At 38.6% G+C, this 24,646-nt stretch overlaps 1 protein-coding gene across 1 annotated transcript in view; it reads right to left on the bottom strand.

Annotated features, from left to right (window-relative positions):
• LOC105935060 (myocyte-specific enhancer factor 2D homolog) overlaps positions 1-8,228 on the bottom strand; it is a gene marked incomplete in the record, with an annotated part of 46,214 nt that extends 37,986 nt beyond the window's left edge. Inside the window, 1 exon segment of the mRNA XM_036145264.1 lies at positions 8,023-8,228.
• Positions 8,229-24,646: the final 16,418 nt, after the last annotated feature.

Genomic DNA, 24,646 nt, shown 5'->3' with positions numbered 1-24,646 from the left:
TGAAAATGCACAGGAAAAGCCCCGTGTCAAGAACGAGATGAAGGAAAAGGATGACGTCCCTTTGTTCTTCTGGAGTATGTTTTGGCCTTTGGGTCAAATTTTCATTTGAAGATGAGCATCCCTGAAGCATGATGCTGCCACCACCACTCTTCTCTCTGGGCATGGTGATTTTGGCAATGTACAGCAGTGTTTTTGTGTCAAACAAACCTTTTGGAGTTATGGCCACAAGGTCCGACCTCGGTTTCGTCTGACCGCGACGCATTTCACCAAATGCCCTCTGGGAACCACTGCTTTTTCTGTGAGCTATGGCTAAGAAAAGGGCATGAAAAGCCTAAGAAGAGCTGAGCTTTAGCTGGGGTTAATCAGGGGCCCTCTAATAGTTTAACATGAGGTTGGACGTATGGGTTGTTTCTGAACACGGCCCAATAGCCGATAATAAGGGGGTGTGCCTTGCAGCAACATAATTTTTATTTGATTTCCTTCCTTTTAAAACGTTGTCGGTTTGTTTTTTCAAGTTAATCCGAAAGGATTAGAAGTCACAGAATGTGGATATTGCACTGCAAAAATAGAACTACAAATAAGAAAAATCGTCTTGAAATGAGAGTATTTTTCCTTGATTTGAGCATGTAAATAAGATTATTTGCCAATGGAATAAGATTTTTGCACTTAAAATAGGGACAATTCATCTCCATCATCTTATTTCAAGTGCTGTATATCTAATTCTCTTATTTTAGGGGTAAAAATACTCATTCCATTGGCAGATAATCTTATTTACCTGCTCAAATCAAGGGCAAATACATTAATTTCATAAAAGTTTTACTTATTTTTAGTTCCCTTTTTGCAGTGTGTCCTGTTCAAATATGAAACTTTAAGAGGAGCGTGTAGACTTTTCAAATTCTTTCTAACAGGCCTGGTCAATAAACCGAAAAATTTACCAACACTGAAATCTACGACAATAACCGGCGTCATTTTGCCCATGTTGGTATTTTAAAAAAAATTAAAGAAAAAGTTGTTTTTATAGTAAAGGCCGGCTATGGTCATGTCCATTTAAGACAATGCGCTCCATATAGTCTGTAGTCACGTTACTCCACCCCATCCAGTGTGAAAGAAGAAACAAAAGAGGTAGTGAGGTTGCGAGAATGGAGGAAATTTTAAATGTTTAATAGAGCTGCTCGAGGATGAAGAGGAGCAGCTATTAAGTACGTTGCGGCCACATCTGATCTCTGGTCCAGTCGCATGATTGACCCGTACGTTAGTCTGACAGATAAGATAAGATAAGATAAGATAAGATAAGATAAGATAAGATAAGATAAGATAGGCTTTATTGATCTCACATTGGAGAAATTCACTTGTCACATCAGCTCAGTATTCAATAATCAGAAGAAGGTGCCAAAAGTACCAAAAGTAGGACAAGGTGCATCAGTTATATACAGTGTGTCCTCGTTTATACAGTGGATCAAAAAAAAAAAAAAAACAGACTGTATGTTACATCAATGAAGGATGGAAACTGCGCACCAGAGTGCTCGAGACGACATATTTTCCAGCCGGTACCGGGGAGATGGTCGGACCAGGTTTAAGCGCCATGCTGCATAAGACGTAAAGGAACAGACCCTTATTGCTATTACTACTGACAACGGTGCAAACATAGTTAAAGCTGCTGAGATCAATAGATGGACGTGAGTCCAGTGTTTGTATCTAGAGACGACAGTCTAGTGTTGCCCATTTAGCGTCTTTGTTGCTACATTTAGCAACTTTTCAGAGCCCTCTAGCACCTTTCTTTCAAAAAGCAACTTTTTTTAATGGCGACTTCACCGAAAGCACTAGTCGTTCTGGAGTCAGTGAATCATTTCAGTGCAACAGTTTCAGAGACAACTGACTTTTGATTCACACACTAATTCAATCACTTATTCACCTCGTTCACTTTGTGTGCCTCTCCTAAACGTCTTTTTTGATACAGTTTGTTTTATGTAGTGTGGATTCAGGCAATGTATAAAAATTCATAAATCATTTTGCAAAAAGCCTGTTTTTAGTTCCAAACACACTTAATCACTATTTTAATAACTTTTTGTTGTCTTGGCAAAAGCTCTCCTACAGCCTGGGTCACAAATGTATGTACAAATATGCAACCTAGACGATGACGTCATCCCCCCACCCCCACTACCATGGTTAAAAAAAAAAAAATCCTTGAGGAAACCCTGTACTGCCATTACCCGTTTAACTTTTCACTCACATAGAAAGTATTCCTGGATCAGTGCTTCTGTGTCCCTACTCTGTCTTCTCTAAGACCCTGTGGGTCGTGGCAGATGGCCGTTCATGCTGAGCGTGGTTCTGGTTCTGCTGGAGGTTTGTCCCTGTTAAAGGGGAGTTTTCCTCTCCACTGTCGCTACATGCATGCTCGGTATGAGAGATTGCTGCAAATTCAGCGACAATGCAGACGACTCTCCACTGTGGCTACATGCTCACCCAGGAGGACTCGAGGCAATTTGCATAAATTTTTTTTTAACCTATTTAAATTAGTGTTGCGCCGATGCCATTTTTTGGCCCCTATACCGATACCCGATACCTGGCTGTGCAGTATTGGCCGATACCGATACCATCTGTTTGAAATTGATGTGTGTGTGTGTGTTTATGAAGAACTGCATACTACTTAGGGTAGTAGAACTTTTTATTGCCTACCTGGAATGGGTGACAATAGTTGAATAAACTTTTGGCTCTCAAATGCCAAAATAGTGCAACATTGGTGAAATTATAACATGTGTAATAGTAGTGCAACAGTAAGACAGTGAAATTATATTAATAATTGAAAAATCTCGTTTAAACCCTGAATTTTGGCTCTCAAAGGCCAAAATAGTCCAACATTCATGAAATTATAACATGTATAATACTAGTGGGGAGAGAGAAGGCTGCGTTCAAGTGACAAACATACAAACATCAAAATTGTATCTGTGCCATATTTGTTGGTACTCACCGATACCGATACCACCATTTTAGAGCTGGATCGGAGCCCCGTCCGATACTGGTATCGGTGCAACACTAATTTAAATAATAAACTACATTGATAACTAGCATGATTAAGATGTATGTACTTTACTTGGAATCTGTCTGATTCGATTGAATTTACTTTTTTGTAACGTGCCTTGAGATGACACGTGCAGTGAATTGGAGCTATATGAATGAACTGGATTAAATTGAGTGGAGATTTTCATACGTCAATGAATACAGCTGCTCTGCATCATAACGTCTTCTATTGGCCGTAACTGAAGGGGGACTTAAACTAGACAGCTCTTTACCCACCGTGCAGAAAAAAATCCCGCTGCTGGAGGGGAGAAAAAAAAATAATTTAAAGACCTCCAACTTTACCAGTTTCAGGCAACACTAATATCTTTGATTAGTGAATAAAATGAGGGCTACCCTACAAGGCCTTGTCTGGCTTGCCCTGACTCCTCTCTGCATGCCTGCCCTCTCATTACTGTAATTGACAAGTCCACCCCCCCCCCCCCCCCCCGCCGATAGGCTCAATTAAGACCTGGCCGAAGGACTGATAGGACACAAACATAATGAGGTCGCTGCTCGGCTAACACGCAGCCCTGCATGCAGCCAATCTAAAATTGCACAGCTGCATGCATAAAATCCCCAAAGCAGAAAAAGAAACCGTTGCACATGAAGTAATGAATCTTAAGGAAGGTGCAAGCAGAAATATTAACAGTAATAATCAAAGTAAAATTCATTGGTGAGACCAACTTTGCTTTAATATCTGAAGAAAGTGATCCACATATATTTCTTTCTGATTGGAAACAACACAGTGAGGCTCAGGATGAGCGTCAAATAGCATAATTAGTGGCAGTGACCTTTAGCGGATTATTGCACTAGCCTAGGAAAAGTACAACAGGATGGAGATAAATGTTTGGTGCCTTAAAACTCGACTTGCGGTGTCCAGGATTTTTGGACAGCCATCATGTCCACAAGCCAGGCAAAGACACGGGACTTTGCATGAACCTGAAGATATTTATTCATTTATTTAACCTTTATTTAACCAGATGAGTAAACTGATAACCAGTTCTCTTTTACAATGCTGACCTGGACCTGTAGACCACACTGAGTTTGACTAATCCGAAGTCTATTTCAAGCACTCTTGGCCAAATAAATAATTTAAAATCTAATGATTTCCCTAATAAGATGTGTGATTTCTTTTTTTAAAAGTATTAAATATAATAGAGGAAACATGCCCTAGGTTCTTTAAGAGAGTTAGTAGATTTGAATCCAACTGAAAACTAAACTAAGCTTAACTTTTTATAGAAAAGTGAGATATTTCTTTAAATACGGACTACATTTCCTAACAAAAAACAGAAAAAAAACTGTCTCTCCTAGTTTTACAGTATACATAGCAGTTAAATCTTAACTTTGACTACCCTATTTTTCTAAAGTCGTGGATTTAAAACCTTGACTTTCTAAATTAATCGTTGGTATCGTGATTGAAAATTTTGAAATCTAAGCACAGAAAATATATATAAAGGGATGCACCTATCCATCAGCCAGAGACCAGAATCTGCCACTTTTCTATGATCAGCTTTGATTGGTCATTTGCTCAATTACAAAAAAAAAAAAAAATGTCAAAAAATTTAATCAATGTCTCAAATCTAAGAAATGCAGTCAATATACACAGCAGTTTATTAAGCATTTAACGTTTTGAATTTGACTAAAAAATAAAATAATTGGTAAAATTTGCACCAGCAGTTCAGACATAAAAGAAAATCTGAAATTGGAATTGGCCAACAAAAACCTGATGGGTGTACAATGGGTGTCGTTTCCATTTTAATTACAAATAAAGAAACTATAGATTTTCTCCCAGGTCTGTGCTGATCCTGCTGTGAACCCAGCAGACAATTTGACCTGTTTTATATGTAGTGGCATTTCCTTAATCCTAGGCATATTTCTAACCTTTTTACACATTTCTTTTTATGCCACTACTTATAGATGTTGCGCTTTGATCAAAGTACCTGACACCCTTCGCCATAAATTAATTTCCTAATGTATAACAGAGGAAATTCTGATTTTTGACTTCAAGCAATAAGTTTTTGCAACTCAAACAAAGAGGTGACATTTAAAATCTATAAAACAATTTCATTTTTTTCATTTTTCTTGTTTAACCCAGTCTATATAATGGACACGGCAATAACTGATCGCTGGGGCAACTGGATCAGTTGCTAAGCAATTGATGGGGTTGCTGTTCGTAATATGATATGACTTTTAAAGCTTGAACAGTGATGTAAGAAAAAGGCTGCATCTCTTTCTCATAGTGATTAGTAGACTGTACAGCTTTATGTTTAGCATTTTAGTCTAATTTACCTTTAATAAATGTATTTTTGACTTCCAAGGACAAACAATTAATACGGTAGATTGGGGGACGAACTTTTTCCAGGTGTGGTTGGCCTGCTGTAAATAAGGCCATGCAAATATCAGAGACATAGCCGGACTTAAGCCTGTCAAATTCCTCTCTAGAGAAATCGAACCTACTTTTGCATCAATTCAAATAGTCCAAAAGCGGAACTCGACAGGAATATATACTTCAGGTTCTTTCTAACAATGAGCTTTCACTAACGAACTGAACTTGTTCAAACAAGTCATTGAATTGACATTTATTCTGACCAAATCCAAATAATTTTTTTTAATACTTCATTTTGTTGTTATTTGAGTTTTTTTTTTTTTTTTTACAGGTTTCAATGTAAATTCAAAAGGTGATTTTGTTGCTCTTCTTGATAAACTTGGCTGTTTTGACAGTGGAGGATCGCCTTTTCAAAGCGGTTGTATTCAAGCAGCTTGGGTTCCTGCGCTGAGACGTCACTTGCGCTCGATAGCTGCTTTTATCCAAATGCAGCACATTAGGAACTCAAAAAGTTTCATTACAACTACCAAGGAGGACCAAGCGTTAAACACAGCTGTGTTTGAGACCTAATAAATGTGCAGACAGGGCTTTTTTGAAAATGTTTGTCCTCAATACAGACAGAAGAAGACTTCATGAATAGCCCTCTGCTCCCACCTGCCACTAGCTGCCAAGCAATCAACGCAAAGTAAGGCTTTGTTCAAAACTAGTGCTGCTCTCAGCTCATTCAAAACGACTAAGTATGAATCTGGAAAGTTTTTTTTCGAAACGTTTTACTTGTTTGGGTCTTCCTCGCTAAAAACAATGGGTTTTTTTTCAGTCAGCATTTTGTTGAACGGTGGATTTCAGGACACTGTTGTTGAGTTTGGAGCTGATTTAACCGCTGTGGTCACCACGCCATAAATAATTCATGCAAAGCACAAAAAAAAAATCGCTGCAATGTCTCGTCACATTTAAGCAGCGCATATTAGTAAACTAACAAAGTTGTGCAAGCGAGTCGCCCCGTTGCTTCACTGCGGTGCCGTTTTTATGAGTTTAAATCTCATGTGCGCTGATGCTGAGCTCTGTGACGTAGCAGCTCTCGCGTTATTTCCTCTTTATATCATCTGTTAAGACACAAAGGGGGAGTGCAGAAAGAGTTTGTAGCTGAGATAAAAGCAATAAAAACGCAAATCAGATTAATCTCTGCTGTGTGTAAACCACCTGAATCCGCAGGAAGCTTGGTAATACCAGGTCTGAACAGAACCCGGGTAACCTTTAGCTTGGAGGTGCACGGTCTGCAAGAGCGGTCCGGTCGGTCTATTTGGCGTGTTCGTATATTCTTGAACAACCAGCCCGGTAGCTGGGGTCTTATGGTTGGCAGGAGAGACAAAACGATACCAAGCCTTTTGGCCTAAAGCAGTCTCACCAGCGTTCACTTTGTTAAAGCCGTCAACACAGAAGCTCCTGCAAATCTTCAAAATAAGAGCCTTTTAGGAGACATTTATATCTTATGAACATACTGTGCACATCTTAAAGAGCCTACAATAGACTAACTTTGATGTCTAACAACAAAAAAAGCTGTCCAATTTGTCAACATATATAAAATAGTAATAACGATATTGGACATTTAAACTTATGCTGCAGCCGCCACTCTTGGTGCTGTAATTACAGGCCGCAATAACACTTTGTCAAATAATTAACGCATCTTTACAAAGCCCCGATTATGTGTATAGCCATAATGATCATGCAAAAATCTGTAGCCTTTGCATCCCTACAGTGGAGGCAACAAAAACAAACAAAAACAAACAAATCCAGCATCTGTTTTCATCACCCAGTTTCTACCTGCTGTTCCTCAGGTACAGCTGGCCCTACTGTAAAATATGGCCATGCAAATATCAGCAACCTAGCTTGACCCTCGCTATATCACATTCCGTGTGATTTTTTGGTTCAGGATATCTAACCTCCATTAACATTAATTCAAATTGCTCTAGAAGCAGAATATTTGTATCCTTCCTCAGGGCCCTTTTTAATAACGAGCTTTCGTTACAAGGCTGAAATAAAATAATAATAAAGTAAAACAGCCTTGTCATTTGCAGTAGAAATGTGGGCCACATGAGCTCAGTAGAGACTTTTTTTTCTTTCTGTGAAGAGAAAACAAAGTGAAATGGGGGCGATGACAGATGGGAGTCTGGAGAAATGAACAGGCCAAGTGACGGCAGACAGGTAACCCTTCGAGATTTAATCTGACACGCTGGGAGCTGAGCTTGCTGTCAGGTTTGCGAGTCCCGCTTTTAACCCGATGAAATACCCTTAACCGGGTCCCCCTTTTTTTAATGGTGCTTGCTTAACACAGTAAAAGGACACACTATAGCGTTACTGTACACAGGCCATTTCACATTTTTTCTAGTTACGAGTCCGACCGACAGCCATTACCTTCCTCACTCCCTCCGTGTTAACTCGGCAAGACGAACCGGACTACGCACTACTTTAGAGGAAATTGTCGATATTTCCCCTGCTAATCACCGTAACTGTCTCTCTAGTTACTAACGCGTAGTAGCGGGATTGTCGTTTAGCTATAAATAAATACGAACGCGGAATTTTCAACCGTGAAAGAGGGGGGAGAAAAAAGACGCAGGAAGGAAATGTATCACTCCACTTACCCTGAAATATTGCTGATAAACACGAAATTAGGCCCGCCGCTGGGTGCTCCGGAGCTGACCCGTCTTAACTAGGAGGTCGAGTGCGAACGCGTTGATGCGGCGTCTCTATTTACACACATCCGCGGCATTTTATTCCACTTTATATCGCTGTAACTACACAGTCCACCCAGGCGACACAAGCGTACCCAAGTGTTCGATCGGCGTCATTGACGTTAGCGCGTGATTGACCCTTGGGGGGGACCAATGAGAGACTCCCCTGTGAAGCCCGCGTCCAATCACATTCCGGGAACGCCTGAGAGGGGCGGGACTCCGAGAGAGGACATGACGGAGGCGGCCATGTTCTGGTATGGTGTTTGTATCCCTCCGCCGGAGTATTTACCTTTTGCATGATTTTGCATGTGGGGAAAATGTCACTGTAGCCCCGCTGTTCGCTGCCTGCTTTCCATAAGACAACCCGCTAGGACATTTGTTTTTCGCCTCGGTTACTACCGCGCTACTGTAAACCCAACATGTACTGATAGAATTGCGTTTTTTTATTCAGGTTTTCAAAGCAGGGAAAATACTTGATTGAGTGGTGTCTTAATATTTGCGTTTATACCGTAAAGCCACGCAATTAAATATTCACAGATTTGTATTTAATGACACCCTGTCACTGTGCATTTACAGGCAGAGATAGACAAATAATCCAAATAATCATTGTGGATTAAACTAAAGTTTAAAAATGCAATCAAAGCAGCCCTAAGTATATAAGTTTAGACAGAAAACCATTATTTGCAACAAAAGATCTGATTGTTTAGATCACCAATGGGTCAATATTAACTATACAAACATTCACAATAGTGATATTTAGTTTGTTTTCGATTCTCAACAATCGTCATCTCTTAACGTCCAGGTCAGCGCAATTTACATAGACATTCTTTATCAGCCTAATCTTATTCCCCACATTTACAATACAGTCATTTAGACAGATTCAAGTACACCCATCCCCAAACAAAATTATGTAAATGTACCTATTTATGTATTACTTCTAAAAAAAAATGAGTAAAATATAAGTAAAAAAAATAAACTATTTCTGGTTTAGGGATAAATTAGAATACCCTTTTATTCCTTTTTAAAATGGCTAATATTACACACCTGTGTCTCACATCAGATGCCCATGAATTGAACATCTTCACTCAGCCTTTCAAAGAAGGTTTCCCCTGTTTAAACTGCAGACGTTTAGTCTGGTGTCCTCCTGACCGCTGAAGTGAAAGAGAACACCATGATAGAATCCTAAGAGCTGTCTGAGGCCCTAAAGAAGATTGTGGTTGCTGATGTCTAGCAAGAGATACAAAGAGGTATCAAAAGAATTTGAAGTCAGCCATTCCACTGAAATGAAACTAGTCTACAAGTGGAGAACATTCAAAATAACTGTCCATCTGGCATCTACAAGATGTTAAAAGAAGTCTCCAAAAACCTAAAAATCTCATCACAGGACTTTTTGCTACAGTTGATATGAATGTTAAAGGCTGCACACCGTTGCCTTGCAGCAAGAAGGTCCTGGGTTTGAATCGTGGTCTGGCATGTTCTCCCTGTGCATGTATGGGGTCTCTCCAGAAACTCCGGCTACCTCCCACAGTCTGATAACAGTTAATTGGTCTCTCCAAATTACCATAGGCCTGTGCTAGATTATTTGTCCTGTGTGTCTCTGTGTTGCCCTGTGATGGACTGTACCTCTCCGGGTTGTACCTCGCCTCTCGCCTAATGACATCTTATTTAGGGGGTATTTAAACAGATTTTAGTCACGTTTCATCTCAGCCAGACTTAATGTCTGCATTATATTTTCTGATGTATGTCCTTCTACATCCTTCAGCCATTTTATGTATAATCTGTGAAATAATGGCCCACATATTCTCAGTATTATTTGAATTATTTACAGTGAAAGAAAGAGTATGATGAACACATGTGCATCAGAAATAATTAGAAAACCGTAAAAAAGTAATTAATTTGGGCATTTCAATCAAAAATAAACTTATTTCCAGACTTTATTTCTGCTATATGGAGACAATTATGACTTATAGCTAATAATGGACTAATTATTCTACAATGTCAACTGGTAGTCGACAATATGATGGACTACACAATTATGGGGAACAATGCTGACTTGACCACCCACAAGAAGGTTAAGCCACAAAGGCCATTGCTAAGGAAGCAGGCAGTTGAGGATTTCGGAGAAACAGAGCGTGGTGCTTTTACTAGCTGTAAGCCCGAATCATCAAAATTAACAGGTATACATTAAATCTGTAATGAGTTTGTATCATATGAGTTTCACTTTTTAAATTGAATTTCTGCAAAATATTACATATTCACATTAGGTAATTAATTATATATGTCATGGACAGGTGCAGTCAGGCAGCCAAAAATATCTTTTATCTCGATAAGAAACATTAATGTTATATAGACTATGATATATTATCATACTATGTCTAGAATGCCTAAATAGGAAGCTTAAGTGAATATGGTTCCAAAAATTCTCTCACTGTTGGTAGAGAAAGAATATCTAAAGAAAGACAGCAAATAATTGTAAAGGATAGTGTATGGCACAAGTTCAGACTTATCCAGACATGTGTGTCTACCTGAACTGCCGACAACAATCAAAGACACAATCAGAGAAGCAGCCAGAAGGTCCATGGTAACTCTGGAGGAGCTGCAGAGATCCACTGCTTATGGATTCAGCCATAAGTTTTACACTGAAGAAGGTACTCTGATGAAATTAGATCAAAATTTGACACTGCACATCACCGTGAGTCATTATGATGATAGAATCATGCTGTGGGAATATTTTTTAACAGACTTGCAGCTATAATTACAGCAAAAGATGGTTCTTCAAAGCAATGGTTCAGAGAAGCTGAATACAAATGCAGCCAAATTTACAGAGCTGTGTTTGTTGAAAATAAACTAACTTGCAGGAACCTTGTAATATTTTCCTTTTACTTTACAGTTTTCTCCTTCTTAATACTGGTCTGTCTCATGCAATCAGAATAAAAGAACATGAAGTCTGTAAGATGAAAAAAACATGGAAAAGTTCAAATCACAACTGAGCTTGTGTTTTTAAAATGAATACCTGACATGAGATGTTTCACCGCTTGTAAATTAGTGCCAACGGTATTCATCTTCCCTGGCAAACTCGTCCTAGTTTAAGAACACGCTCTGCATCAGTAGAGGGCTGCAGGGAATAGAGAGGCTCACAGGCATAAAGCACATGACATCTTGGAGAATAAAAGGCCTCTTGGATTAGAAGAACAGTATCAAAGCTCGGCTTGATTTGTTTGGATTAAAACACATAAATAACAACCAGAAAAAGGAGATGGATGAGTCAGAGTGGGATTTTAAAAGGAATTTGCTCAAGAAGGAGACATCTGTATAGTCAGTGTGACGCAGAGCTATTATATAGGGAAGGATAAGATGCGCACACGGAGGAATGAAGCCTCAGCAGGGGATATAAACACATCAGGAATGAAATTAGAGTGCAGAAATCCTGCATATGGTGAAAGGTAGAGCTGAAACCTTGCAGAATGTAGAGAAATATATATATATATATATATATATATATATATATATATATATATATATATATATAGATATAGATAGATAGATAGATAGATAGATAGATAGATAGATAGATAGATAGATAGATAGATAGATAGATAGATAGATAGATAGATAGATAGATAGATAGATAGATAGATAGATAGTTAGAGCTTGACAGAATTCATACTATAACCTGTGCCGCATGTAATGTGCTGGGAGCACATCATTTATTATTTTTGTAATAGAAAATAAATTAATACCAGGATTAGCTTGATCCCAAAGCATAATTAATGGCAGTTTAAAATCAAATATTCAAATATAGAGTGGAGGTTCCACCAAATCTCCTTGTACGATTGTGCTGACTAAAAAAAAATGAGCAGCTCAATAGGCCTGTGTATTGTCAGATAAGAGTGTCTCCATCCATATGTAAACCTGAGAGGTCATCAGATGCCTGGAAATGTGCTTTACGTTCTCCACAGCAGCAACAACAACAAGCCAAAGTGCACTTCATGCAGGTCTGACCCACTCTGCTGCCCACACACACTCCACGCTACCACCCACACACACTCCACTCAGCCGTCATGCTACCCTTCGGTGATCTTGTCTTCATCATGGAGGCCTGAGCCGCTTGGCGCCCTCAGAGCTCCGTGAGCTCAGGGCTTAACAGTTGACGGCGCTGCGAAAGTGGATTTTAAACACTTTCCCCCAGTTTTAGTTCTTCTGTTATTGCGTTTTAGATCAAACTAATTTTAATATCACACACACAGATGACCTAAATGTTGGCGCTGTCATTGTAAGGGCAGGGAAAACCAGAACAAAAGATTCACATTACACAAGAGAAGAACCACTTCACTTTATTCGGCTCAGTGATGGAATCAGTGAAGAGCTAATATCCACAGAGAAACTTTATATTTCTTTTACATAAGTTCACAGTGAGTAAATCCTAAAAAAAAGCTTTGTCAAATGAAGATAGAAAGATCTCCAAATCTACACTTGGCTGGTGTGAAAATTGCTCCCTGAGGCCAATAATGCTGTTATTATTGACCTGGACGTTCTCCTCCAGGGTTTTCCGCTGGAGAGCAGAGTTCATGCTTTCATCAATTATAGTAAATCACAGGGGTACCACCACAAATTTTGGGCCACTGTCTGTCAGCGGCCCTTGGAATTGTCTCAACTTCCCCCCCTATGCGGCGCCCTTACTAAATCATCCAGGTCCTGAAGCAGCAAAGCAGCCCCAGACCCCCACTGCGTCTGCCCTTGGCCCTGGAAGCATTGTGACCATCACATCATTGATTTCTCCCGTGCTTTTAATCCCAAACAGACGGGATTTCTGAAGAAGAAGCTGGAGCTGTCTGGAGTGGACCGACACCGGTCCTGGTGGATACTAGACTTCCCCACCTGTGGCCCTCAGCGTGTGAAGACACAGGCCTGTTTCTCTGACAGGCTGCTGGTACGGGGGCCCCAGCAGGGAACTGTGCTGGCTGACTCTGATGTTTTCTATGCATAAATATACACGCACATTTTGTACTTTAAAAAAAAAAAATCTTTTACACAATATTTTCCCAGAAGTCTCAGTAATCATCAAGATGTCTTGTGTTCTGCGGTGCGGTTGTGGCACAGGGGTTGACGCAGTGACCCATGTTCAGATGCTGCATGTCTTTCCCCTCTATACCCCATGTCCAGTCTACTGTCAAATAAAGGCCACTAGTGGCACAAAATACAAAAATAAAAATTTTGTTTGTGTTCTTTTAGGTGTACTTTTAGGTCAGCAGTGGTCCCCCCCCCCCCACACACTCCAATGAAGGCCTCTTTTGCTCCGTTTCTTTCTTTGTTATTATTAATATTATTATTATGAACACTGAACTGAATGAGGCCTGCAGGATTTCAGGTGTTGTTCTGGGATGCTTTTTTGACCTCCTGGATCAGCCATCACTTGGATCAATTGTGGTGGACCCGCCACTCATGGGAAGGTCCACCACTCTCTAGTCTAGTTTCTTAATATTATTATATTTATTTTTATTATATTTTGGATCTATGTGTGCTTCTGTGCTTTTTTTGTCTCTCTTGTTGTGTCTCTGCTCTGTCTTCTGTAACCCCAGTAAGTCAAGGCAGATGACCGTTCATTCTGAGCCTGGTTCTGCTGGAGGTTTTTCCTTCCCGCTAATGGGTGGTTTTTCTTTCCACTGTCGCTTCATGCTTGCTCAGTATGAGGGATTGCTGCAAAGCCATGGACAATGCAGACGACTCTCCCTGTGGCTCTACGCTTCTCCAGGAGTGAATGCTGCTTGTCGGGACTTTGATGCAATCAACTGGTTTCCTTATATAGGAAATTTTAGACCAATCTGTATAATCTGATTGAATTTGACTTTGTAAAGTGCCCCGAGATGACATGTTTCATGAAATGGCGTTATATAAATAAAATTGAATTGAATTGAATTGAATTGAACTGAATTTAATTTAATTTAATTGGTAGAAAGCTGGAGTACCCAAGCACAGGGAGAACATCCAAACTCCATGCAGAAAGACCCTAAACTGGGATTTGAACCCTGCTGTATGACAACAGTGCTACCAAAATGTGCCACGGAGCAGCCCTATGACTCTTTCAGCCTTAATAAGGCTCCTGAGCCCAAGAAATAACCCTAGTTGTTGGTGTACACGTCTAAAATGTCCCCGTTCCACCAGCAGCCTGCCAAAATTACCAAAAAATAAAACAGTTTGAAAGAGAAATTAATATTTACAGAATCAAAAAGATGATTTCCAAAGATCAAAACCTGGGAACAGAATGGATGATCAACTGAGGGGGGGGTGCATCATTTGTGGTGGTTTGAATCTTTTGCACAGTGCTGTGGATTAAAACGGCATCAACTGTCTTGATTTGTGGACCTCAGAGATGGATCAGCTGCTCACTCTCGATGAAATTCAAGAAGACAAAGACTTCAAACTTTAGAATCTGACCTGGTGTTCATGCAGGACAGCTCCTGAGTAGCAGCTCAGGTCATCGTGCGAAAGCATCTTAACGTCATGATGTCGGAGAGCTGAAGGGCCTGTGGAAAGGGAGGCTGACATTTAAACTGTTCCTGTTGAGCGCCTCAATGTAGTGCCGAAAATTAAAAGTTCATGTCATTTCTCCAAAGGTTTTATGGTCATTTCCAAAAGCTGTACATTTGAGATTAAATGTCTTTAAGATAGACTATAGAAATCAATATATCCTTAATTTTACAACAGTTTGGAAATTTAGAAATGGGTTCCAAGTAGGATCTTTGCGCAAGGCTACGTTTCTACTTCCATCTTTTAGGCTTTCAAAATAAGAAGGAAAAATGGCCTTCAGCAGGAGTTTCACACGCGACGCGTCAGCAATTTAATCCTCCTCTTTTTGTCCAACAGCTGAAACTCTTTCAGTTCCTCTTTGGAGTCATTTCAGACATTGTTCCTGCAAACAGCTCCTTGTTCTGAGAATCTTTCACCATCTTGTGTGCTCTGCTCTTTTGTAGCCTGTTTTCAACAATGTGTGGGTAGATGGATAATTGAAAGTCATGAGAAAACCTTCGTTTTGTACCCCACTAATGGGAAGACAGAAACAGATGTTTCCTGTTGTAGAAACCCCCTTGATATTTTTTTTTAAACCAGCCTTGTTAAGGTTTGCAAAAAATGATAACATTGTCTTTTTTTTCCAGCTTTTCTTGGTAGTTTGACATTCCAATTAGTCTTTGTGCCTCATTTTTAAATAGTCGGCAGATCGTTGCACTGAGATTTCACGAGAACGAAGATCTATGAATGTTTAAAAATCGGAGTCGCAGTGTAATTTCTAGTGATGAGCTGATAAAAACACATCGTAGCTGAGACATAAGAGCTTAAATCCTCTTTGTTCACTCTGAAAGGTTTAGAACCAAGATTCAATCTTATGCAACTGTATTTTATGCAAGGCTTTTTGCTTTTAAGAGATCAGTCCAGCTTCCAATCATTTAACATTTCACAGATAAAGGACATTTAGAACAGGGGTGTGCATAATTTAAGTGTTATTACAGGGATATACCCCTCAAACTTTTTTCACATTACAACCACAAACCTTAATTTATTATGCTTGCATGAGTGGGAGGTGGAAGGAAAATGGCACATGGTTTTCTAAATATTTTACAAATAAAAACCTGAGGTGTAACGTTCCTGTGTAAATACTTTTCAGAAACACCGTCAGCTGAAATTACAGCTGCAAGTGTTTGGCGGATGTCTGTAACAGCTTTGCACATCCAGACACTGAAGTTTTCACTCATTCTTCTTTACAAAAACGGTAAAATATCGTAGTTATATTGGATGGAGAATGTCTGTGGACACCGACTTTCAAGTCTTACCACAGATCATCAATTGGATGTAGGTCTGGATTTTGACCGGGCTATTCTAACACATGAAGATGTTTTGATCCATATCAGTCCATTGTAGCTGTGGCTGCATGTTTAGGGTTGTCCTACTGAAAGATGAACCTCTGACCAAGTCTCAAGTCTTTTGCAGCTTCTGACAGATTTTCTTCCAGGATTACCCTGATCAGTTTTCCCTGTCCCTACTGAAGAAAAGCTTCCCCTGTCAAATGAACCAGACAGGAGACCCGAAAATTCACCCAGACATGGAGTTGCTATTAAAAGCTTTATTTAAAGCAGAAAACCTGGATACAGTCGGGAAACCTCTACAGGAGCAAGCAGGAACCAACTGGCAGTAATGGGAGCGTGTTCACACGCAGGCAGAGGTTTTCAAGCAGGATGGCAGAGATTAGATCAGAATCCAGGGGACAGGTTTGGGTCATGCACGGGTGATCAGACAAATCCAAGGGCTACGCATGGCTCATTGGTTGTAGCACAAGCAACAAGGTCTTGGTTCCAATATCCGATGCTTGGTAGAAGTCCGACAGGGGGCAAGGCAAGGTAAATCCAGGAGATGTAGTCAAGGTCATGACGTGGTAATCAGGCATATAAATTATGCTGGAAATCTACTGGCAAAGGATAATCTGACACTAGCTGTGAAAATGTAACAGAAAAATGTGTCATGTAAACAAGCCAATCAGAATAGTGTCATTGGATTTATTTCAATCGGAATGAAATTGTAATCCGAATGAGAGGGGTGGTTTATGCCGATCGACATGCATCTAAACACTTGTGAGGATCAAGTTATTCCGAATGTGGCAAACTGATCTGAGTGCGCATGTGCGCCCAGCGTGACCCTGATATATTTCTGCGTTGTTGAGTGGTGGAAATACGTTGGAAAGCACAACTGTCGGGGCTCCCTGATACAACCTTTCTATTTGAAACATTAAAAGAGCTCAAAATTATTGTTTATTCCGTAACGACTCAACTGTAATTAGAACATTGTGCATGTCCAGCCTGGGCGCTTGGAAGACAAACAAACTTGTATAATACGGCTTTGTGTACTATTTTTTGTTGCACAGCAAAGACGGAAGTTCTTCTGTGAGTTTTTGTTGCTTTAGGGAAATTTGATACCTGCGCAAGTCAGAGTGGTCATATCCTGCATAAAGCCAGGTGCATATCAACGCGCATTATGATTGGATTAATTTATTGTGTGCCCATATAAATGGTACAATCTGAATATTTCTGATTACAGCAGAGGAGGGGGGCTTGGCACACTAAAAAAACGGAACTAAAAATAAGTAAAATGTTCTTAAAGTTAGTGTATTTGTCCTTGATTTGAGCAGGTAAATAAGATTATCTGCCAATGGAATGAGTATTTTGACCCCTAAAATAAGATAATTAGACATCCTGCACTTGAAATAAGATGATAGAGATATATTGTTTCTATTTTAAGTGTAAAAATCTTATTCAATTGACAAATCATCTTATTTACCTGCTCAAATCAAGGATAAATACACTCATTTTATGAACATTTTACTTATTTTTATTCCATTTTTGCAGAGCAGGGTACTGACAGGCACAGATTATGACACCTCAGCAGCATAATGTTGCTACCACTATGCTTCCTTGTAGGGATCGTGCATTCAGAGACATGCTTTAGTTTTCCATCGTGCATAAGATGTTCTATTCATGCCAACAGGTAAATTTGTACTCTGACCAAAATATGTTCTTCTGCCTGTTTGCTGTGTGGTAAGCTGCAAATGAGACTTATTTTGCTTCCATCAGGCACCCAACTGTCTGGTTATGTTTATTTATTTATTTTTGTTTCAAGCCATTTTTCCCTTGATCTTTGACTCATTTATAAGCATCTAAAGGCCTGTGAGCTTAAAGAATGAAGCAATGGTGTCAAAACATAGACGAAAACTAAGAGAAGTAGCAATTTTAAGTTTGATCTTGAGGCACTTGGTTTCCAGCAGCCTGTGACAAAAGTACAATTTGTACGCATCGCTTTGGTTGAATTGTAGAAATCCGAAATTCCCCCGTGTAAAACTGTATCGAAACGCTCGCTGGGCTTTTGAAAACCCTCAAAAACCTTAAAGGGCCTGTAGTTTGACACACAGTTTTGACTTGATGAAAAGCAGAAAAGTTTAAATACATTCACAAAGCACCAAACCAGCACCATGACTAATACATTTTAAATATGTTTTTATGTTTACACACATCACAGTAACTTGAGTGTTCATGACTTCCTCATCATCAGTTTTCTTTCGTCAATTTGCTCAAAATGCACTAAAATGTTATTTTTGTAATTTTTGTCTGTCTTTCTTCACAATGATGTGGGCTGCTCCCTTCCTTGCTCAGGTCACCCTCGTGGAAGAGGTAGTCAGCTCATTGGGTCTTTTTTCTGGTTAAAAAAAGGTTTAATATAATAGAAAATTCACATTTAAAAAAGAAAACAAAAAGTGTGGCAAAGCTTTTTGTTTTCAGCCTGTTTAATGCTCCTACATAAAATTTAAAGCAACAAGCTTTCAACTGTTATGTGAAGGCCTCAGAGGTTTCCTAAAAGTTGTCTTGAGATAAAAATACGACATGTGTGCCGTGGTGGTGGCAGCATCATGCTTTGGGAATCCTTTTCTTGACCAAAGACAGGGAATCTGGTCAGAGTTGATAGAAAGATGGAGCTAATTATTGGAAGAAAACCTGTTCGTCTGCAGAAGACTTGAGACTGGAGCAGATGTTTTCACTCCAATGGGACAACCGCTGTAAACATGCAACCAGAGCTACAACTGTTTGGTTTAGATCTAAGCAAATTCATTTATTAGAATGACCTAATTGTGATCGAGAGGTTCTGACAAGTATTGTTCACAGATTTTCTCCATCAAATTCTGATCCTGAGCTGTTTTGGAAACAGGAACGAGATCAGTTCAGTTTCTAGATGGACTTGCAGCTGTAACTGCAGCAAATGGTGGTCCAGCAAAGCGTTGACGGGATGTATACATACGATCGCTTCTCTTTCTGATTTTTATTTCTAAAATAAAAAATGTTAATAACCATGTGCCTTTTTCCTTCCACTTCATATGCCGTGCAGCACTTTTATGATGGTTCAGCATAGAGAATGCCAGTATTAAAATGCCAGTATTAAAAATAACATTCATGGTAATGATGTGACAAAATGTGAAAAGGTTAAGAGGTATAAATACTTTAAGTGAAAAAGAATCGCTCATAGTTCACCTGCACATATTTTTAATATTTGAAACAACACTCTTTATACTGTTTTGACATTAAATATCTTTTTAAAAAAGTAAGAAGAAAAAAGACGAACATGCTTGCTGATAAAAAAAAAATTTAAACGTCTGAAAACCTGGATTGATCAGATGAGAAGGTACACATCCCTGCAAGATGCTGGCTTGATCTTATGGAAACGTGTGTTTTACCACCACTGCTGGCATTTATCTTTAGACAACTTCATTAACTTTTCAGGCCTTGCGTTTTGTTTTATTTCAGGCCTTTTATAACTTTACATTTCCACTCCAGTCAGCTAATCGAGATAGCTGCTCCCATTTTTATCTAAAACAGCAGACAGACACAAGTTTACAGCAGCCGCTACTCGGCAGTGAAATTAGCTTTCATTGGTTTTCATGCTCCGTTAACTTTCTTCATTCCTTTTTTAAAAAACAAACAGCTAAAGCCTCTTGATTATTCAGACAAGATTTTAATTCAAGAAGGCATAAATACAGCAACTTTATTTAATCTTGCATTTTCCACAGTCTCAGCTTGTTTTTTTGGCCATTATTCTTTCTGGTGGGTTTCATTATGAAGCACTTTTATCACTTTTATTTGATGACAAAGAATAAAGTCTTCTTACCCCAAACCTTCGAAATCGAAGACCAAAATAAAATCTAATGAATATTGAAAGATGAATAAAGAGGAATGGTGACCCAGACAGCTGAAGTTTCATTTCAGTCTATTATTATATCCAAAATGAAAAACATGAATCTGCTGAAGTTTTGCTGTGTGTGAACTGTCGGTTCTCCTCCAAAAAGTTGATGTGCTGTCATGTTCTATGGTTAACGAAGGACCCAAGTGCAGACACTAAATTCCAGGAAGAGCAGGACGTGGGGCACAGCAGAGTAATGGAGGAACCGGAAATAAGTAACGAAAACCAGGGAGCCTGTATTCTGCTGGAACAGTGGAGAATAGCTTTGGATCATGTGAGGATGGTGAATACAGAAGGGAACCAAACCAGACACAAACACGAACACTGATAGAGGATAAAACAAAGTACACAGAGAACAGAATACAAAGAAATAAGAAACGAAACCTAAATAAATTGACTTAAATGGCAACACCTATCTAGCAATTATGAACAGAATGTGGCAAGACCTTTCAAAAAATAAACAAAAAGCAAAGAAATTATGAGAACACGAACAAATAACACCCTACATCCAAACACCCGAAGATCATGACATGTGCAGAACGTTCCGTGCTTCCAAGTTGCCCAAAGATCTCTTGAATCAAGCTGCATGTGTTTCTTGTCACCAGTTTGGCCACTTTAACAGTCTTTTTTTGTGAGATTTGCAAAGATAATTCACTCTTCATGCTCACCATCTGTCGGAAACTTCTCTGTCCAGAAGGGGTGGGAGCTCGCTTCAGTTACTCTCCAAGGAACTACGGTAGGTAATTTTCCTGTAAAGGAGAAATGTCAAAATTTGGGAAAATGTCCTTGATTATATCTTGCACTATAGAGTGACATTCTGCAAAATATTACAATAAAAAAAATTTATAATTCTCAAAATTACTAATGCTTCTGTCTTTAAGTAGGTAGGGACTTAATTTCGTAGAATTGTCAGCATCATTAGAATAATGGTTTTCACCAGTCTTGATTTTCCTGTTGCTACTCAAAGATTCATCATGAAACCTGACCTGAGAGTAATATGAATATAATAACAATCATCTGTGGAAATTCAAAAAGCAGTTCTCAAATGATGATTTAATTATGTATTTAAAAGGGAACCCGCCATTCAAACCAACCTTAGTCTATGTGGAAGTATATTTGCTCTGTGTTAAATCAAGAATTAACTGTGATTAATTCGAAAGTTTGAATTAATTTTAAAGTTTTTGGGTTCAGTTTCACTAGTCGCACTAAGGCTTGATAACAACATGACCTGTAAATCATAAAATCTCTGAAATAGAACTTGTATGACAACAAAAAGTGGGCTAAAATCCCTAAAAAAAATTATATTGGTGTATAGGAACCTAGAAGTTTAGACATCATGTGTAGCGTACAACAAGGGTGGGTGTAGGGGCCTAATTTTTTAATAGCAGAAATATATTGGGCTAGGGTGAGAATTTGCAGCTCCTTTTGAATCTTATTACCTATGAAACAAGGATATTAAAATCAACTTTTTGTCTAAACTAAGTTATTGCTAAATTTACATTCAGTAAGAATCACCATGCTTGTTGTAGAAAAATAACAAATAATCAAATTCAGATGCAATCAGCACATGAATAAATTTTCTGATGTGACAAAATATAGCATCAGCTACCATAACTATGCAGACGACACACAGCTCTACATCACCATGTCACCAGGTGACTATGAACCAGTTCAGGCACTGACTAAGTGCCTAGAAGAAATTAATGCCTGGATGTGCCAAAACTTTCTTCAATTGAATAAAAACAAAACGAAGTAATAATATTTGGACCAATAGCGATCAAACGTAAGCACACAGCTTCAGCTGTTTCAGCTAAAAACCACTAATCAGGCCCGAAATCTGGGAGTAGTGATGGACTCAGACCTGAACCTTCAAAAGCATCAAAAGACGATTACAAGGTCGGCTTTCTATCACCTGAGGAACATTTCCAGGATTAAAGGACTGATGTCTCAGCAGGATCTGGAAAAACTAATCCATGTATTTATATTTAGTAGAACTGATTACTGCAACGGTGTCTTCACAGGACTTCCTAAAAAGTGGGTCAGACAGCTGCAGCTGATCCAGAACGCTGCTGCCCGCGTCCTCACTAAGACTAAGAAAGTAGAGCACATAACCCCAGTTCTAAAGTCCTTACACTGGCTCTATGTATCTCAGAGAATAGACTTTAAAATACTTCTGTTAGTCTATAAATCCCTGAATGGCTTAGCACCTAAATACATTACAGACTAGTTATCAGTGTATCAACCATCCAGACCACTCAGGTCTTCTGGCTCCAGCCTACTCTGCATACCCAGAACCAGAACTAAACAAGGAGAAGCAGCATTTAGTTCCTATGCTCCACTGATCTGGAACAAACTTCCAGAAAACTGTAAAAGTGCTGAAAGCCTGAGTTCCTTTAAATCAAGATTAAAAACGCAATTGTTTAAAATTGCCTTTGACTGTTCTAGTTAAACTGTTTTACTGTTTTTAATGTTCTTTTTTGTTTCTACATTCAATCCCTACTTGATTTTATTCTATTTTATTTCCCTATATTTTAATCATGTAAAGCACTTTGCAATGTCTCTGTACTGAATTGTGCTATATAAATAAATTTGCCTTGCCTTGCCTAGCCTAGATAATGATCTAAACACACCATGTTTTTTTTCCCCCCATCGCATGTGATAAGTAAGATTATCTCTGATGTGCCATGTTTAAGTTAGTGTGCAAATGTTAACACGGACATGCATAGACATTAATTAGAGTTCAATATAAACAAAAATATCCCATTTTGTGGACCCACTAATGATTTGTTTTCTCTGCCAAACTAGTCTTTAGAGTTTTTCAATCTCGTAAAACTCAAGACACCACTTACCACTAGTCTTACTGTACAGTAAGACACTTATTGCTGCTAGAAACCATTCAGGGCTTTTCTTTAATAGATATGGGGCTAAAACAGCCAAATATGTTTTGGGTATAGCTTTTCTATACCCATGAAATAGTGTAAAACAAAACTCTTGTTTGAAAACAGAATAATAAAGCAATTAATTACACAACGTAGATTGACTTGGTGGGAAAGAACATTGTTTTTTTTTATTTGGTTTGTGATGTACACATTGTTTTATGTGAACTGTGGGCATGGACTTGTTTTAGCCGAATTATCGGGTTCGCCTCGTTCACTTGCATTACAAAGACAAAGCTGCGTGTATCATAAATGGGAAAAGGAAAAGCTAGATTTATCACAAAGTTGCACCAACGACTGCAGACTATGATATGCAAAGAGGAGAGGAAAAGTTGTAAGTATGTGCCTAACACAAGAACTAGAGCGATAGCTTGTGATAATCTAAGACAGTCTAGCCGCATCAAAAAGGAAAGTTTTAAGAATGGTTTTAAAAGTTGACAGGGTGTCTGCATCACAGACTAAGGATAATTTTTAATTCTGGATTTAAAAGGGAGCTAAATTTGAAGAAATTGGATCTTTTAATTGCCATCAGGACTTTTGATGCACTGTTTTCGATCTGCTGGAGGATTTTTAAGGAAGTCCTTATGCTTCATGGGGATAAAATGTTATAAAAGTCCAGCTTTGTAGCAGTAACTGATTGGTTAATCTTTATACATCACTCTGTGCAGGATATTTTTAATTTTAGCAATATTGCATAATTGAAAGAAGGAAAAAATGCACCTAGACACATTTGTACTTTGTAGGATCTCCAAAATCTCCTCTGGTTTTAACTGTATGTATTTTTAGTTCAAGATTGCACATTTACAGAGTCAACAGGCTGTTTCTAGACCATAGCTGCATTTATTTTCTCTAAAATAGAAATAAAAAGCTTTTTTTTTTGTTTTTTACATTCTTTATGTAAGAATATTATGAATCCAATATATATGCATATGTATATTTATACACGCACTTACATAGTACAACTAAAAAGAAAAAAAAAGGGGGGTGGGGGCTCAGCAAACATTTAAATCCATTTCGACACAGCTTTTTATAACCAATAGCATCTTTATCCATGTGGCCCTCCAAAGTGGGAAATAGAGTCCATACACTCAGAAAGATGTCAACTTTTACATGAAGTTTTGCTCTTTTCCATTATATATACATTCTTCAATCTTTCTTGCCATTGTTGAATGGTGGGAGGCAGGAAAAAAAAAACATTTCTAATACAAAATGAGCTTGATATTTAATTGACTTTGTCATTTGTACATTTTTCAAAGCTATATAAAATTGATAGTATGAATTTGACTTTCTTAACCTGCATTTTCTTTCAGTAAACTGTAGTCCAATCACTCCTATGGTCAGACAGTAAGACACATGTAATTAGACAAGTAAATCTTCATTTCATCCCATTTGATTAAAAGTAAAGTAAAAGATTTTTTTTGTTAAAATATATATGGTTATAAAGTAATACAATTGTGTAACTATTAGGATTGAGCAGCTCTAAAGGACGCGGCTATGCAAAAGTTGACCTAAAGGGGCAGCAGAACACCAGAAATAATGACTCAGTTTAGGGCCAGATGCAATGCACTTAATGCCCACATGGTGGCAGCAAATGAAAAGAAAACCCAACCTGACTGTGATCGATCGTTTTCTGCTCCATTTTATTGCACACACGGTGGAAATAACTGTCAGCAGCAACAAATAGAGAATATTATTCACGTTGTTTACCCTTAAAAAAAACTAATAACGATAGTTCAAGCTGTGAAGTCCATTATTATGACAAATGTTTGTGGGATTCTTTTTGATTTGATTATACTTTCAGAAACGTTTGATTTTCCGACAGGTAACAT

This window comes from Fundulus heteroclitus, chromosome 13 (assembly GCF_011125445.2).
Source record: "Fundulus heteroclitus isolate FHET01 chromosome 13, MU-UCD_Fhet_4.1, whole genome shotgun sequence".
Classification (NCBI taxonomy): Eukaryota; Metazoa; Chordata; class Actinopteri; order Cyprinodontiformes; family Fundulidae; genus Fundulus; species Fundulus heteroclitus.
Note: the sequence above shows the minus strand (reverse complement) of the source record. Positions and strands in the feature narration are given on the sequence as shown.